Raw genomic sequence first — 16,450 nt, forward strand, 5'->3', positions numbered from 1 at the left:
CCATCTAGAACCCTCAGAACTACAGTGCTATGATGTCACTCACTTCCACAGGCCTTGCAGAGTGTAAACAACAACAACCCAGCTTTGTTGTGTATGTAACCATAGGGATTTGTGATGTCACCTAGAACCTTCACAGCAGCGACAGCTTTATGAGGAGCATCAGCACTGCTCTGCCTGAGCAGAACCATCACCGCCATAGGTTGTCAAATAACCCGGATTTAACCCACACAGGTAAGTCCAATGGGGTACAGGCATGTCCTCTATGCTTACAGCTTCCCGTGGGTGTTGGTTTGATACCGTTTGGGGACAGCCAAGGAGGCATCTGCAGGCAACAAAGGTAGGTGTGTGCTTGTGTGTGTGTTTCCTATGCAGATCCTAAGCCCAGTGTCACATGCAAGTAGGAGGAGTAAGAAGGGTTCCTGGCAAATCCGGGTTATGGATTGCATTTAAAAAGGCCCCGTGGGAGTGCAATGGGCCCCTGTCTTGCTGCTTAGCAATAATGGTATGGGTTTAGGTTCTGCTGTGTGTACTGGTGGTTGACTGCCCCCCAGCCCAGAGTGTGCATGGAAAATTGTCTGGCAGCCTCCCTGACAGCAAGCAGTGATAGTGCCCATGAAGGGGACCTTGTTGGGCCCGCCCCTTTCACGGTTATCGCTTCTCGGCCTTTTGGCTAAGATCAAGTGTAGTATCTGTTCTTATCAGTTTAATATCTGATACGTCCCCTATCTGGGGACCATATATTAAATGGATTTTTGAGAACGGGGGCCGATTTCGAAGCTTGCTTCCGTCGCCCTATGCATTGACCCGATATGGCAGTATCTTCGGGTACAGTGCACCACCCCCTTACAGGGTTAAAAAGAAAGATTCCTACTTTCATTGCTACCTGCTTGCTGGCTAGCCAGCTAGCCAGCCCTGTGGGCCTTGCTGCTGCTGCTGCAGCCAAAAAACAAAAGGTGGTGCTGCTGCTGCTTCTGCTGCTTCTGCTTCTGCTTGTGTCTGGCCGCTGTTGGAGCGTCCAGGCACAGGACTTCTGCTGCTGCTGACTAAATGGCCTCCTTAATTGGATCATTTGAGTAGCCAGCACACCTGTGCAGGTAGGGCATGACATGATAGGCAGCTGCCTTGATAGCGGGTGGGTGCTGAATGTTCCTAATTGACAAAATAAGATTAATGCTTATGAAGAAATATAAAATCTCATCCCTTCCCCAATATCGCGCCACACCCCTACCCCTTAATTCCCTGGTTGAACTTGATGGACATATGTCTTTTTTCGACCGTACTAACTATGTAACTATGTAACATAACATGGGGGGGGTCTCCTGGCTGTTCACACAGGTGTGTCATTGCTGTACATTGACCATGCATTGCTTCTGTGGTATTGCAAAGGCAAAGACAAATGCTTCCAGCCATCCATTGCACTAATGGATTGGTCATCAGCTGGCTGTCTATGTCCCGCATCAATATAGACCAAAGTACAGAGGGTTAGGCTATGCTATTGTGCACCTACCTGATGCATCAGAAGGTGCGAGGCCCTTGCTAAATTCTGTGCACAGACTTTGAGATCTATACTTTAGACTGTATCTAAACCTGCTCCAACATGGACTGACATTCTGGCCTACTTTCAGCCGATGCGACTTGTCTGTCGCTGAACAGTCGCTTTTTATGTATTCAGCACCTATGTATAATGTTGTAAAAATGCTCTAGAAGCTAAAGTCGCAGAAATGTCACACATATTTGGCCTGCAACTTTCTGTGCGACAAATTCAGACAGGAAAAATCAGTATAAATCCTTAGAAAATTATCCCCCAGTGTCTCCATCTGCTGGCGGTATTGAATAAGCATTGCTGCACTGATGGGGTATGCATTAGACGAAAAAAAAGAAGAAAAAGAAGAATAATACGCCCAGAAAAGAGGCGAAAAGGAGAAAAACGTAAAAAAACGTGAAAAAAAAGTAAGAGGAAGAGAAGGGAAAAAAAGGTGGAAATGGGTTTAAAAGTGATTTCGGCGGAGAAATATATATATATATATATATATATATATATATATATATATATATATACGCGCACACACACACATATATATAAACGTATTCTCCGTTGAGATATTGCAGCCGCTGCTGTGTCCAGGCCCAGGAGCCTTAGCACTGTGCTGTGATGTCACTCAATGCCACTGACATCACTAGGTGTAAACAACATCTCTCCTTTGCTGTGTATGTGACTATGGAGCTGTTTGGTGATGTCGTCTATTATGGCCTTCATAGAAGCAACAGGAGATTGTTGCATCCATCTAGAACCCTCAGAACTACAGTGCTATGATGTCACTCACTTCCACAGGCCTTGCAGAGTGTAAACAACAACAACCCAGCTTTGTTGTGTATGTAACCATAGGGATTTGTGATGTCACCTAGAACCTTCACAGCAGCGACAGCTTTATGAGGAGCATCAGCACTGCTCTGCCTGAGCAGAACCATCACCGCCATAGGTTGTCAAATAACCCGGATTTAACCCACACAGGTAAGTCCAATGGGGTGCAGGCATGTCCTCTATGCGTACAGCTTCCCGTGGGTGTTGGTTTGATACCGTTTGGGGACAGCCAAGGAGGCATCTGCAGGCAACAAAGGTAGGTGTGTGCTTGTGTGTGTGTTTCCTATGCAGATCCTAAGCCCAGTGTCACATGCAAGTAGGAGGAGTAAGAAGGGTTCCTGGCAAATCCGGGTTATGGATTGCATTTAAAAAGGCCCCGTGGGAGTGCAATGGGCCCCTGTCTTGCTGCTTAGCAATAATGGTATGGGTTTAGGTTCTGCTGTGTGTACTGGTGGTTGACTGCCCCCCAGCCCAGAGTGTGCATGGAAAATTGTCTGGCAGCCTCCCTGACAGCAAGCAGTGATAGTGCCCATGAAGGGGACCTTGTTGGGCCCGCCCCTTTCACGGTTATCGCTTCTCGGCCTTTTGGCTAAGATCAAGTGTAGTATCTGTTCTTATCAGTTTAATATCTGATACGTCCCCTATCTGGGGACCATATATTAAATGGATTTTTGAGAACGGGGGCCGATTTCGAAGCTTGCTTCCGTCGCCCTATGCATTGACCCGATATGGCAGTATCTTCGGGTACAGTGCACCACCCCCTTACAGGGTTAAAAAGAAAGATTCCTACTTTCATTGCTACCTGCTTGCTGGCTAGCCAGCTAGCCAGCCCTGTGGGCCTTGCTGCTGCTGCTGCAGCCAAAAAACAAAAGGTGGTGCTGCTGCTGCTTCTGCTGCTTCTGCTTCTGCTTGTGTCTGGCCGCTGTTGGAGCGTCCAGGCACAGGACTTCTGCTGCTGCTGACTAAATGGCCTCCTTAATTGGATCATTTGAGTAGCCAGCACACCTGTGCAGGTAGGGCATGACATGATAGGCAGCTGCCTTGATAGCGGGTGGGTGCTGAATGTTCCTAATTGACAAAATAAGATTAATGCTTATGAAGAAATATAAAATCTCATCCCTTCCCCAATATCGCGCCACACCCCTACCCCTTAATTCCCTGGTTGAACTTGATGGACATATGTCTTTTTTCGACCGTACTAACTATGTAACTATGTAACATAACATGGGGGGGGTCTCCTGGCTGTTCACACAGGTGTGTCATTGCTGTACATTGACCATGCATTGCTTCTGTGGTATTGCAAAGGCAAAGACAAATGCTTCCAGCCATCCATTGCACTAATGGATTGGTCATCAGCTGGCTGTCTATGTCCCGCATCAATATAGACCAAAGTACAGAGGGTTAGGCTATGCTATTGTGCACCTACCTGATGCATCAGAAGGTGCGAGGCCCTTGCTAAATTCTGTGCACAGACTTTGAGATCTATACTTTAGACTGTATCTAAACCTGCTCCAACATGGACTGACATTCTGGCCTACTTTCAGCCGATGCGACTTGTCTGTCGCTGAACAGTCGCTTTTTATGTATTCAGCACCTATGTATAATGTTGTAAAAATGCTCTAGAAGCTAAAGTCGCAGAAATGTCACACATATTTGGCCTGCAACTTTCTGTGCGACAAATTCAGACAGGAAAAATCAGTATAAATCCTTAGAAAATTATCCCCCAGTGTCTCCATCTGCTGGCGGTATTGAATAAGCATTGCTGCATTGATGGGGTATGCATTAGACGAAAAAAAAAGAAGAAAAAGAAGAATAATACGCCCAGAAAAGAGGCGAAAAGGAGAAAAACGTAAAAAAACGTGAAAAAAAAGTAAGAGGAAGAGAAGGGAAAAAAAGGTGGAAATGGGTTTAAAAGTGATTTCGGCGGAGAAATATATATATATATATATATATATATATATATATATATATACGCGCACACACACACATATATATAAACGTATTCTCCGTTGAGATATTGCAGCCGCTGCTGTGTCCAGGCCCAGGAGCCTTAGCACTGTGCTGTGATGTCACTCAATACCACTGACATCACTAGGTGTAAACAACATCTCTCCTTTGCTGTGTATGTGACTATGGAGCTGTTTGGTGATGTCGTCTATTATGGCCTTCATAGAAGCAACAGGAGATTGTTGCATCCATCTAGAACCCTCAGAACTACAGTGCTATGATGTCACTCACTTCCACAGGCCTTGCAGAGTGTAAACAACAACAACCCAGCTTTGTTGTGTATGTAACCATAGGGATTTGTGATGTCACCTAGAACCTTCACAGCAGCGACAGCTTTATGAGGAGCATCAGCACTGCTCTGCCTGAGCAGAACCATCACCGCCATAGGTTGTCAAATAACCCGGATTTAACCCACACAGGTAAGTCCAATGGGGTGCAGGCATGTCCTCTATGCTTACAGCTTCCCGTGGGTGTTGGTTTGATACCGTTTGGGGACAGCCAAGGAGGCATCTGCAGGCAACAAAGGTAGGTGTGTGCTTGTGTGTGTGTTTCCTATGCAGATCCTAAGCCCAGTGTCACATGCAAGTAGGAGGAGTAAGAAGGGTTCCTGGCAAATCCGGGTTATGGATTGCATTTAAAAAGGCCCCGTGGGAGTGCAATGGGCCCCTGTCTTGCTGCTTAGCAATAATGGTATGGGTTTAGGTTCTGCTGTGTGTACTGGTGGTTGACTGCCCCCCAGCCCAGAGTGTGCATGGAAAATTGTCTGGCAGCCTCCCTGACAGCAAGCAGTGATAGTGCCCATGAAGGGGACCTTGTTGGGCCCGCCCCTTTCACGGTTATCGCTTCTCGGCCTTTTGGCTAAGATCAAGTGTAGTATCTGTTCTTATCAGTTTAATATCTGATACGTCCCCTATCTGGGGACCATATATTAAATGGATTTTTGAGAACGGGGGCCGATTTCGAAGCTTGCTTCCGTCGCCCTATGCATTGACCCGATATGGCAGTATCTTCGGGTACAGTGCACCACCCCCTTACAGGGTTAAAAAGAAAGATTCCTACTTTCATTGCTACCTGCTTGCTGGCTAGCCAGCTAGCCAGCCCTGTGGGCCTTGCTGCTGCTGCTGCAGCCAAAAAACAAAAGGTGGTGCTGCTGCTGCTTCTGCTGCTTCTGCTTCTGCTTGTGTCTGGCCGCTGTTGGAGCGTCCAGGCACAGGACTTCTGCTGCTGCTGACTAAATGGCCTCCTTAATTGGATCATTTGAGTAGCCAGCACACCTGTGCAGGTAGGGCATGACATGATAGGCAGCTGCCTTGATAGCGGGTGGGTGCTGAATGTTCCTAATTGACAAAATAAGATTAATGCTTATGAAGAAATATAAAATCTCATCCCTTCCCCAATATCGCGCCACACCCCTACCCCTTAATTCCCTGGTTGAACTTGATGGACATATGTCTTTTTTCGACCGTACTAACTATGTAACTATGTAACATAACATGGGGGGGGTCTCCTGGCTGTTCACACAGGTGTGTCATTGCTGTACATTGACCATGCATTGCTTCTGTGGTATTGCAAAGGCAAAGACAAATGCTTCCAGCCATCCATTGCACTAATGGATTGGTCATCAGCTGGCTGTCTATGTCCCGCATCAATATAGACCAAAGTACAGAGGGTTAGGCTATGCTATTGTGCACCTACCTGATGCATCAGAAGGTGCGAGGCCCTTGCTAAATTCTGTGTACAGACTTTGAGATCTATACTTTAGACTGTATCTAAACCTGCTCCAACATGGACTGACATTCTGGCCTACTTTCAGCCGATGCGACTTGTCTGTCGCTGAACAGTCGCTTTTTATGTATTCAGCACCTATGTATAATGTTGTAAAAATGCTCTAGAAGCTAAAGTCGCAGAAATGTCACACATATTTGGCCTGCAACTTTCTGTGCGACAAATTCAGACAGGAAAAATCAGTATAAATCCTTAGAAAATTATCCCCCAGTGTCTCCATCTGCTGGCGGTATTGAATAAGCATTGCTGCACTGATGGGGTATGCATTAGACGAAAAAAAAGAAGAAAAAGAAGAATAATACGCCCAGAAAAGAGGCGAAAAGGAGAAAAACGTAAAAAAACGTGAAAAAAAAGTAAGAGGAAGAGAAGGGAAAAAAAGGTGGAAATGGGTTTAAAAGTGATTTCGGCGGAGAAATATATATATATATATATATATATATATATATATATATATACGCGCACACACACACATATATATAAACGTATTCTCCGTTGAGATATTGCAGCCGCTGCTGTGTCCAGGCCCAGGAGCCTTAGCACTGTGCTGTGATGTCACTCAATACCACTGACATCACTAGGTGTAAACAACATCTCTCCTTTGCTGTGTATGTCACTATGGAGCTGTTTGGTGATGTCGTCTATTATGGCCTTCATAGAAGCAACAGGAGATTGTTGCATCCATCTAGAACCCTCAGAACTACAGTGCTATGATGTCACTCACTTCCACAGGCCTTGCAGAGTGTAAACAACAACAACCCAGCTTTGTTGTGTATGTAACCATAGGGATTTGTGATGTCACCTAGAACCTTCACAGCAGCGACAGCTTTATGAGGAGCATCAGCACTGCTCTGCCTGAGCAGAACCATCACCGCCATAGGTTGTCAAATAACCCGGATTTAACCCACACAGGTAAGTCCAATGGGGTGCAGGCATGTCCTCTATGCTTACAGCTTCCCGTGGGTGTTGGTTTGATACCGTTTGGGGACAGCCAAGGAGGCATCTGCAGGCAACAAAGGTAGGTGTGTGCTTGTGTGTGTGTTTCCTATGCAGATCCTAAGCCCAGTGTCACATGCAAGTAGGAGGAGTAAGAAGGGTTCCTGGCAAATCCGGGTTATGGATTGCATTTAAAAAGGCCCCGTGGGAGTGCAATGGGCCCCTGTCTTGCTGCTTAGCAATAATGGTATGGGTTTAGGTTCTGCTGTGTGTACTGGTGGTTGACTGCCCCCCAGCCCAGAGTGTGCATGGAAAATTGTCTGGCAGCCTCCCTGACAGCAAGCAGTGATAGTGCCCATGAAGGGGACCTTGTTGGGCCCGCCCCTTTCACGGTTATCGCTTCTCGGCCTTTTGGCTAAGATCAAGTGTAGTATCTGTTCTTATCAGTTTAATATCTGATACGTCCCCTATCTGGGGACCATATATTAAATGGATTTTTGAGAACGGGGGCCGATTTCGAAGCTTGCTTCCGTCGCCCTATGCATTGACCCGATATGGCAGTATCTTCGGGTACAGTGCACCACCCCCTTACAGGGTTAAAAAGAAAGATTCCTACTTTCATTGCTACCTGCTTGCTGGCTAGCCAGCTAGCCAGCCCTGTGGGCCTTGCTGCTGCTGCTGCAGCCAAAAAACAAAAGGTGGTGCTGCTGCTGCTTCTGCTGCTTCTGCTGCTTCTGCTTCTGCTTGTGTCTGGCCGCTGTTGGAGCGTCCAGGCACAGGACTTCTGCTGCTGCTGACTAAATGGCCTCCTTAATTGGATCATTTGAGTAGCCAGCACACCTGTGCAGGTAGGGCATGACATGATAGGCAGCTGCCTTGATAGCGGGTGGGTGCTGAATGTTCCTAATTGACAAAATAAGATTAATGCTTATGAAGAAATATAAAATCTCATCCCTTCCCCAATATCGCGCCACACCCCTACCCCTTAATTCCCTGGTTGAACTTGATGGACATATGTCTTTTTTCGACCGTACTAACTATGTAACTATGTAACATAACATGGGGGGGGTCTCCTGGCTGTTCACACAGGTGTGTCATTGCTGTACATTGACCATGCATTGCTTCTGTGGTATTGCAAAGGCAAAGACAAATGCTTCCAGCCATCCATTGCACTAATGGATTGGTCATCAGCTGGCTGTCTATGTCCCGCATCAATATAGACCAAAGTACAGAGGGTTAGGCTATGCTATTGTGCACCTACCTGATGCATCAGAAGGTGCGAGGCCCTTGCTAAATTCTGTGCACAGACTTTGAGATCTATACTTTAGACTGTATCTAAACCTGCTCCAACATGGACTGACATTCTGGCCTACTTTCAGCCGATGCGACTTGTCTGTCGCTGAACAGTCGCTTTTTATGTATTCAGCACCTATGTATAATGTTGTAAAAATGCTCTAGAAGCTAAAGTCGCAGAAATGTCACACATATTTGGCCTGCAACTTTCTGTGCGACAAATTCAGACAGGAAAAATCAGTATAAATCCTTAGAAAATTATCCCCCAGTGTCTCCATCTGCTGGCGGTATTGAATAAGCATTGCTGCACTGATGGGGTATGCATTAGACGAAAAAAAAGAAGAAAAAGAAGAATAATACGCCCAGAAAAGAGGCGAAAAGGAGAAAAACGTAAAAAAACGTGAAAAAAAAGTAAGAGGAAGAGAAGGGAAAAAAAGGTGGAAATGGGTTTAAAAGTGATTTCGGCGGAGAAATATATATATATATATATATATATATATATATATATATATATATATACGCGCACACACACACATATATATAAACGTATTCTCCGTTGAGATATTGCAGCCGCTGCTGTGTCCAGGCCCAGGAGCCTTAGCACTGTGCTGTGATGTCACTCAATACCACTGACATCACTAGGTGTAAACAACATCTCTCCTTTGCTGTGTATGTGACTATGGAGCTGTTTGGTGATGTCGTCTATTATGGCCTTCATAGAAGCAACAGGAGATTGTTGCATCCATCTAGAACCCTCAGAACTACAGTGCTATGATGTCACTCACTTCCACAGGCCTTGCAGAGTGTAAACAACAACAACCCAGCTTTGTTGTGTATGTAACCATAGGGATTTGTGATGTCACCTAGAACCTTCACAGCAGCGACAGCTTTATGAGGAGCATCAGCACTGCTCTGCCTGAGCAGAACCATCACCGCCATAGGTTGTCAAATAACCCGGATTTAACCCACACAGGTAAGTCCAATGGGGTGCAGGCATGTCCTCTATGCTTACAGCTTCCCGTGGGTGTTGGTTTGATACCGTTTGGGGACAGCCAAGGAGGCATCTGCAGGCAACAAAGGTAGGTGTGTGCTTGTGTGTGTGTTTCCTATGCAGATCCTAAGCCCAGTGTCACATGCAAGTAGGAGGAGTAAGAAGGGTTCCTGGCAAATCCGGGTTATGGATTGCATTTAAAAAGGCCCCGTGGGAGTGCAATGGGCCCCTGTCTTGCTGCTTAGCAATAATGGTATGGGTTTAGGTTCTGCTGTGTGTACTGGTGGTTGACTGCCCCCCAGCCCAGAGTGTGCATGGAAAATTGTCTGGCAGCCTCCCTGACAGCAAGCAGTGATAGTGCCCATGAAGGGGACCTTGTTGGGCCCGCCCCTTTCACGGTTATCGCTTCTCGGCCTTTTGGCTAAGATCAAGTGTAGTATCTGTTCTTATCAGTTTAATATCTGATACGTCCCCTATCTGGGGACCATATATTAAATGGATTTTTGAGAACGGGGGCCGATTTCGAAGCTTGCTTCCGTCGCCCTATGCATTGACCCGATATGGCAGTATCTTCGGGTACAGTGCACCACCCCCTTACAGGGTTAAAAAGAAAGATTCCTACTTTCATTGCTACCTGCTTGCTGGCTAGCCAGCTAGCCAGCCCTGTGGGCCTTGCTGCTGCTGCTGCAGCCAAAAAACAAAAGGTGGTGCTGCTGCTGCTTCTGCTGCTTCTGCTTCTGCTTGTGTCTGGCCGCTGTTGGAGCGTCCAGGCACAGGACTTCTGCTGCTGCTGACTAAATGGCCTCCTTAATTGGATCATTTGAGTAGCCAGCACACCTGTGCAGGTAGGGCATGACATGATAGGCAGCTGCCTTGATAGCGGGTGGGTGCTGAATGTTCCTAATTGACAAAATAAGATTAATGCTTATGAAGAAATATAAAATCTCATCCCTTCCCCAATATCGCGCCACACCCCTACCCCTTAATTCCCTGGTTGAACTTGATGGACATATGTCTTTTTTCGACCGTACTAACTATGTAACTATGTAACATAACATGGGGGGGTGGTCTCCTGGCTGTTCACACAGGTGTGTCATTGCTGTACATTGACCATGCATTGCTTCTGTGGTATTGCAAAGGCAAAGACAAATGCTTCCAGCCATCCATTGCACTAATGGATTGGTCATCAGCTGGCTGTCTATGTCCCGCATCAATATAGACCAAAGTACAGAGGGTTAGGCTATGCTATTGTGCACCTACCTGATGCATCAGAAGGTGCGAGGCCCTTGCTAAATTCTGTGCACAGACTTTGAGATCTATACTTTAGACTGTATCTAAACCTGCTCCAACATGGACTGACATTCTGGCCTACTTTCAGCCGATGCGACTTGTCTGTCGCTGAACAGTCGCTTTTTATGTATTCAGCACCTATGTATAATGTTGTAAAAATGCTCTAGAAGCTAAAGTCGCAGAAATGTCACACATATTTGGCCTGCAACTTTCTGTGCGACAAATTCAGACAGGAAAAATCAGTATAAATCCTTAGAAAATTATCCCCCAGTGTCTCCATCTGCTGGCGGTATTGAATAAGCATTGCTGCACTGATGGGGTATGCATTAGACGAAAAAAAAGAAGAAAAAGAAGAATAATACGCCCAGAAAAGAGGCGAAAAGGAGAAAAACGTAAAAAAACGTGAAAAAAAAGTAAGAGGAAGAGAAGGGAAAAAAAGGTGGAAATGGGTTTAAAAGTGATTTCGGCGGAGTATATATATATATATATATATATATATATATATATATATATATATATACGCGCACACACACACATATATATAAACGTATTCTCCGTTGAGATATTGCAGCCGCTGCTGTGTCCAGGCCCAGGAGCCTTAGCACTGTGCTGTGATGTCACTCAATACCACTGACATCACTAGGTGTAAACAACATCTCTCCTTTGCTGTGTATGTGACTATGGAGCTGTTTGGTGATGTCGTCTATTATGGCCTTCATAGAAGCAACAGGAGATTGTTGCATCCATCTAGAACCCTCAGAACTACAGTGCTATGATGTCACTCACTTCCACAGGCCTTGCAGAGTGTAAACAACAACAACCCAGCTTTGTTGTGTATGTAACCATAGGGATTTGTGATGTCACCTAGAACCTTCACAGCAGCGACAGCTTTATGAGGAGCATCAGCACTGCTCTGCCTGAGCAGAACCATCACCGCCATAGGTTGTCAAATAACCCGGATTTAACCCACACAGGTAAGTCCAATGGGGTGCAGGCATGTTGTCCTCTATGCTTACAGCTTCCCGTGGGTGTTGGTTTGATACCGTTTGGGGACAGCCAAGGAGGCATCTGCAGGCAACAAAGGTAGGTGTGTGCTTGTGTGTGTGTTTCCTATGCAGATCCTAAGCCCAGTGTCACATGCAAGTAGGAGGAGTAAGAAGGGTTCCTGGCAAATCCGGGTTATGGATTGCATTTAAAAAGGCCCCGTGGGAGTGCAATGGGCCCCTGTCTTGCTGCTTAGCAATAATGGTATGGGTTTAGGTTCTGCTGTGTGTACTGGTGGTTGACTGCCCCCCAGCCCAGAGTGTGCATGGAAAATTGTCTGGCAGCCTCCCTGACAGCAAGCAGTGATAGTGCCCATGAAGGGGACCTTGTTGGGCCCGCCCCTTTCACGGTTATCGCTTCTCGGCCTTTTGGCTAAGATCAAGTGTAGTATCTGTTCTTATCAGTTTAATATCTGATACGTCCCCTATCTGGGGACCATATATTAAATGGATTTTTGAGAACGGGGGCCGATTTCGAAGCTTGCTTCCGTCGCCCTATGCATTGACCCGATATGGCAGTATCTTCGGGTACAGTGCACCACCCCCTTACAGGGTTAAAAAGAAAGATTCCTACTTTCATTGCTACCTGCTTGCTGGCTAGCCAGCTAGCCAGCCCTGTGGGCCTTGCTGCTGCTGCTGCAGCCAAAAAACAAAAGGTGGTGCTGCTGCTGCTTCTGCTGCTTCTGCTTCTGCTTGTGTCTGGCCGCTGTTGGAGCGTCCAGGCACAGGACTTCTGCTGCTGCTGACTAAATGGCCTCCTTAATTGGATCATTTGAGTAGCCAGCACACCTGTGCAGGTAGGGCATGACATGATAGGCAGCTGCCTTGATAGCGGGTGGGTGCTGAATGTTCCTAATTGACAAAATAAGATTAATGCTTATGAAGAAATATAAAATCTCATCCCTTCCCCAATATCGCGCCACACCCCTACCCCTTAATTCCCTGGTTGAACTTGATGGACATATGTCTTTTTTCGACCGTACTAACTATGTAACTATGTAACATAACATGGGGGGGTGGTCTCCTGGCTGTTCACACAGGTGTGTCATTGCTGTACATTGACCATGCATTGCTTCTGTGGTATTGCAAAGGCAAAGACAAATGCTTCCAGCCATCCATTGCACTAATGGATTGGTCATCAGCTGGCTGTCTATGTCCCGCATCAATATAGACCAAAGTACAGAGGGTTAGGCTATGCTATTGTGCACCTACCTGATGCATCAGAAGGTGCGAGGCCCTTGCTAAATTCTGTGCACAGACTTTGAGATCTATACTTTAGACTGTATCTAAACCTGCTCCAACATGGACTGACATTCTGGCCTACTTTCAGCCGATGCGACTTGTCTGTCGCTGAACAGTCGCTTTTTATGTATTCAGCACCTATGTATAATGTTGTAAAAATGCTCTAGAAGCTAAAGTCGCAGAAATGTCACACATATTTGGCCTGCAACTTTCTGTGCGACAAATTCAGACAGGAAAAATCAGTATAAATCCTTAGAAAATTATCCCCCAGTGTCTCCATCTGCTGGCGGTATTGAATAAGCATTGCTGCACTGATGGGGTATGCATTAGACGAAAAAAAAGAAGAAAAAGAAGAATAATACGCCCAGAAAAGAGGCGAAAAGGAGAAAAACGTAAAAAAACGTGAAAAAAAAGTAAGAGGAAGAGAAGGGAAAAAAAGGTGGAAATGGGTTTAAAAGTGATTTCGGCGGAGAAATATATATATATATATATATATATATATATATATATATATATATATACGCGCACACACACACATATATATAAACGTATTCTCCGTTGAGATATTGCAGCCGCTGCTGTGTCCAGGCCCAGGAGCCTTAGCACTGTGCTGTGATGTCACTCAATACCACTGACATCACTAGGTGTAAACAACATCTCTCCTTTGCTGTGTATGTGACTATGGAGCTGTTTGGTGATGTCGTCTATTATGGCCTTCATAGAAGCAACAGGAGATTGTTGCATCCATCTAGAACCCTCAGAACTACAGTGCTATGATGTCACTCACTTCCACAGGCCTTGCAGAGTGTAAACAACAACAACCCAGCTTTGTTGTGTATGTAACCATAGGGATTTGTGATGTCACCTAGAACCTTCACAGCAGCGACAGCTTTATGAGGAGCATCAGCACTGCTCTGCCTGAGCAGAACCATCACCGCCATAGGTTGTCAAATAACCCGGATTTAACCCACACAGGTAAGTCCAATGGGGTGCAGGCATGTCCTCTATGCTTACAGCTTCCCGTGGGTGTTGGTTTGATACCGTTTGGGGACAGCCAAGGAGGCATCTGCAGGCAACAAAGGTAGGTGTGTGCTTGTGTGTGTGTTTCCTATGCAGATCCTAAGCCCAGTGTCACATGCAAGTAGGAGGAGTAAGAAGGGTTCCTGGCAAATCCGGGTTATGGATTGCATTTAAAAAGGCCCCGTGGGAGTGCAATGGGCCCCTGTCTTGCTGCTTAGCAATAATGGTATGGGTTTAGGTTCTGCTGTGTGTACTGGTGGTTGACTGCCCCCCAGCCCAGAGTGTGCATGGAAAATTGTCTGGCAGCCTCCCTGACAGCAAGCAGTGATAGTGCCCATGAAGGGGACCTTGTTGGGCCCGCCCCTTTCACGGTTATCGCTTCTCGGCCTTTTGGCTAAGATCAAGTGTAGTATCTGTTCTTATCAGTTTAATATCTGATACGTCCCCTATCTGGGGACCATATATTAAATGGATTTTTGAGAACGGGGGCCGATTTCGAAGCTTGCTTCCGTCGCCCTATGCATTGACCCGATATGGCAGTATCTTCGGGTACAGTGCACCACCCCCTTACAGGGTTAAAAAGAAAGATTCCTACTTTCATTGCTACCTGCTTGCTGGCTAGCCAGCTAGCCAGCCCTGTGGGCCTTGCTGCTGCTGCTGCAGCCAAAAAACAAAAGGTGGTGCTGCTGCTGCTTCTGCTGCTTCTGCTTCTGCTTGTGTCTGGCCGCTGTTGGAGCGTCCAGGCACAGGACTTCTGCTGCTGCTGACTAAATGGCCTCCTTAATTGGATCATTTGAGTAGCCAGCACACCTGTGCAGGTAGGGCATGACATGATAGGCAGCTGCCTTGATAGCGGGTGGGTGCTGAATGTTCCTAATTGACAAAATAAGATTAATGCTTATGAAGAAATATAAAATCTCATCCCTTCCCCAATATCGCGCCACACCCCTACCCCTTAATTCCCTGGTTGAACTTGATGGACATATGTCTTTTTCGACCGTACTAACTATGTAACTATGTAACATAACATGGGGGGGGTCTCCTGGCTGTTCACACAGGTGTGTCATTGCTGTACATTGACCATGCATTGCTTCTGTGGTATTGCAAAGGCAAAGACAAATGCTTCCAGCCATCCATTGCACTAATGGATTGGTCATCAGCTGGCTGTCTATGTCCCGCATCAATATAGACCAAAGTACAGAGGGTTAGGCTATGCTATTGTGCACCTACCTGATGCATCAGAAGGTGCGAGGCCCTTGCTAAATTCTGTGCACAGACTTTGAGATCTATACTTTAGACTGTATCTAAACCTGCTCCAACATGGACTGACATTCTGGCCTACTTTCAGCCGATGCGACTTGTCTGTCGCTGAACAGTCGCTTTTTATGTATTCAGCACCTATGTATAATGTTGTAAAAATGCTCTAGAAGCTAAAGTCGCAGAAATGTCACACATATTTGGCCTGCAACTTTCTGTGCGACAAATTCAGACAGGAAAAATCAGTATAAATCCTTAGAAAATTATCCCCCAGTGTCTCCATCTGCTGGCGGTATTGAATAAGCATTGCTGCACTGATGGGGTATGCATTAGACGAAAAAAAAGAAGAAAAAGAAGAATAATACGCCCAGAAAAGAGGCGAAAAGGAGAAAAACGTAAAAAAACGTGAAAAAAAAGTAAGAGGAAGAGAAGGGAAAAAAAGGTGGAAATGGGTTTAAAAGTGATTTCGGCGGAGAAATATATATATATATATATATATATATATATATATATATATATATACGCGCACACACACACATATATATAAACGTATTCTCCGTTGAGATATTGCAGCCGCTGCTGTGTCCAGGCCCAGGAGCCTTAGCACTGTGCTGTGATGTCACTCAATACCACTGACATCACTAGGTGTAAACAACATCTCTCCTTTGCTGTGTATGTGACTATGGAGCTGTTTGGTGATGTCGTCTATTATGGCCTTCATAGAAGCAACAGGAGATTGTTGCATCCATCTAGAACCCTCAGAACTACAGTGCTATGATGTCACTCACTTCCACAGGCCTTGCAGAGTGTAAACAACAACAACCCAGCTTTGTTGTGTATGTAACCATAGGGATTTGTGATGTCACCTAGAACCTTCACAGCAGCGACAGCTTTATGAGGAGCATCAGCACTGCTCTGCCTGAGCAGAACCATCACCGCCATAGGTTGTCAAATAACCCGGATTTAACCCACACAGGTAAGTCCAATGGGGTGCAGGCATGTCCTCTATGCTTACAGCTTCCCGTGGGTGTTGGTTTGATACCGTTTGGGGACAGCCAAGGAGGCATCTGCAGGCAACAAAGGTAGGTGTGTGCTTGTGTGTGTGTTTCCTATGCAGATCCTAAGCCCAGTGTCACATGCAAGTAGGAGGAGTAAGAAGGGTTCCTGGCAAATCCGGGTTATGGATTGCATTTAAAAAGGCCCCGTGGGAGTGCAATGGGCCCCTGT

The 16,450-nt window shown here is 46.0% G+C and overlaps 7 non-coding genes across 7 annotated transcripts; all 7 read left to right on the forward strand.

The window, feature by feature from the left end:
• Positions 1-650: 650 nt before the first annotated feature.
• On the forward strand, positions 651-841 carry LOC130334235 (U2 spliceosomal RNA). The gene has a single exon (XR_008876071.1). It is a non-coding gene; the product is annotated as a U2 spliceosomal RNA (small nuclear RNA).
• Positions 842-2,931: 2,090 nt separating this feature from the next.
• LOC130334237 (U2 spliceosomal RNA) lies at positions 2,932-3,122 on the forward strand. Its single transcript, XR_008876073.1, has one exon. It is a non-coding gene; the product is annotated as a U2 spliceosomal RNA (small nuclear RNA).
• Positions 3,123-5,207: 2,085 nt separating this feature from the next.
• On the forward strand, positions 5,208-5,398 carry LOC130334239 (U2 spliceosomal RNA). Its single transcript, XR_008876074.1, has one exon. It is a non-coding gene; the product is annotated as a U2 spliceosomal RNA (small nuclear RNA).
• Positions 5,399-7,482: 2,084 nt separating this feature from the next.
• On the forward strand, positions 7,483-7,673 carry LOC130334240 (U2 spliceosomal RNA). Its single transcript, XR_008876075.1, has one exon. It is a non-coding gene; the product is annotated as a U2 spliceosomal RNA (small nuclear RNA).
• Positions 7,674-9,772: 2,099 nt separating this feature from the next.
• On the forward strand, positions 9,773-9,963 carry LOC130334241 (U2 spliceosomal RNA). The gene has a single exon (XR_008876076.1). It is a non-coding gene; the product is annotated as a U2 spliceosomal RNA (small nuclear RNA).
• A 2,094-nt stretch (positions 9,964-12,057) lies between these two features.
• LOC130334242 (U2 spliceosomal RNA) lies at positions 12,058-12,248 on the forward strand. The gene has a single exon (XR_008876077.1). It is a non-coding gene; the product is annotated as a U2 spliceosomal RNA (small nuclear RNA).
• A 2,092-nt stretch (positions 12,249-14,340) lies between these two features.
• On the forward strand, positions 14,341-14,531 carry LOC130334243 (U2 spliceosomal RNA). Its single transcript, XR_008876078.1, has one exon. It is a non-coding gene; the product is annotated as a U2 spliceosomal RNA (small nuclear RNA).
• Positions 14,532-16,450: the final 1,919 nt, after the last annotated feature.

This window comes from Hyla sarda, unplaced genomic scaffold, assembly GCF_029499605.1.
Source record: "Hyla sarda isolate aHylSar1 unplaced genomic scaffold, aHylSar1.hap1 scaffold_431, whole genome shotgun sequence".
NCBI lineage: Eukaryota > Metazoa > Chordata > Amphibia > Anura > Hylidae > Hyla > Hyla sarda.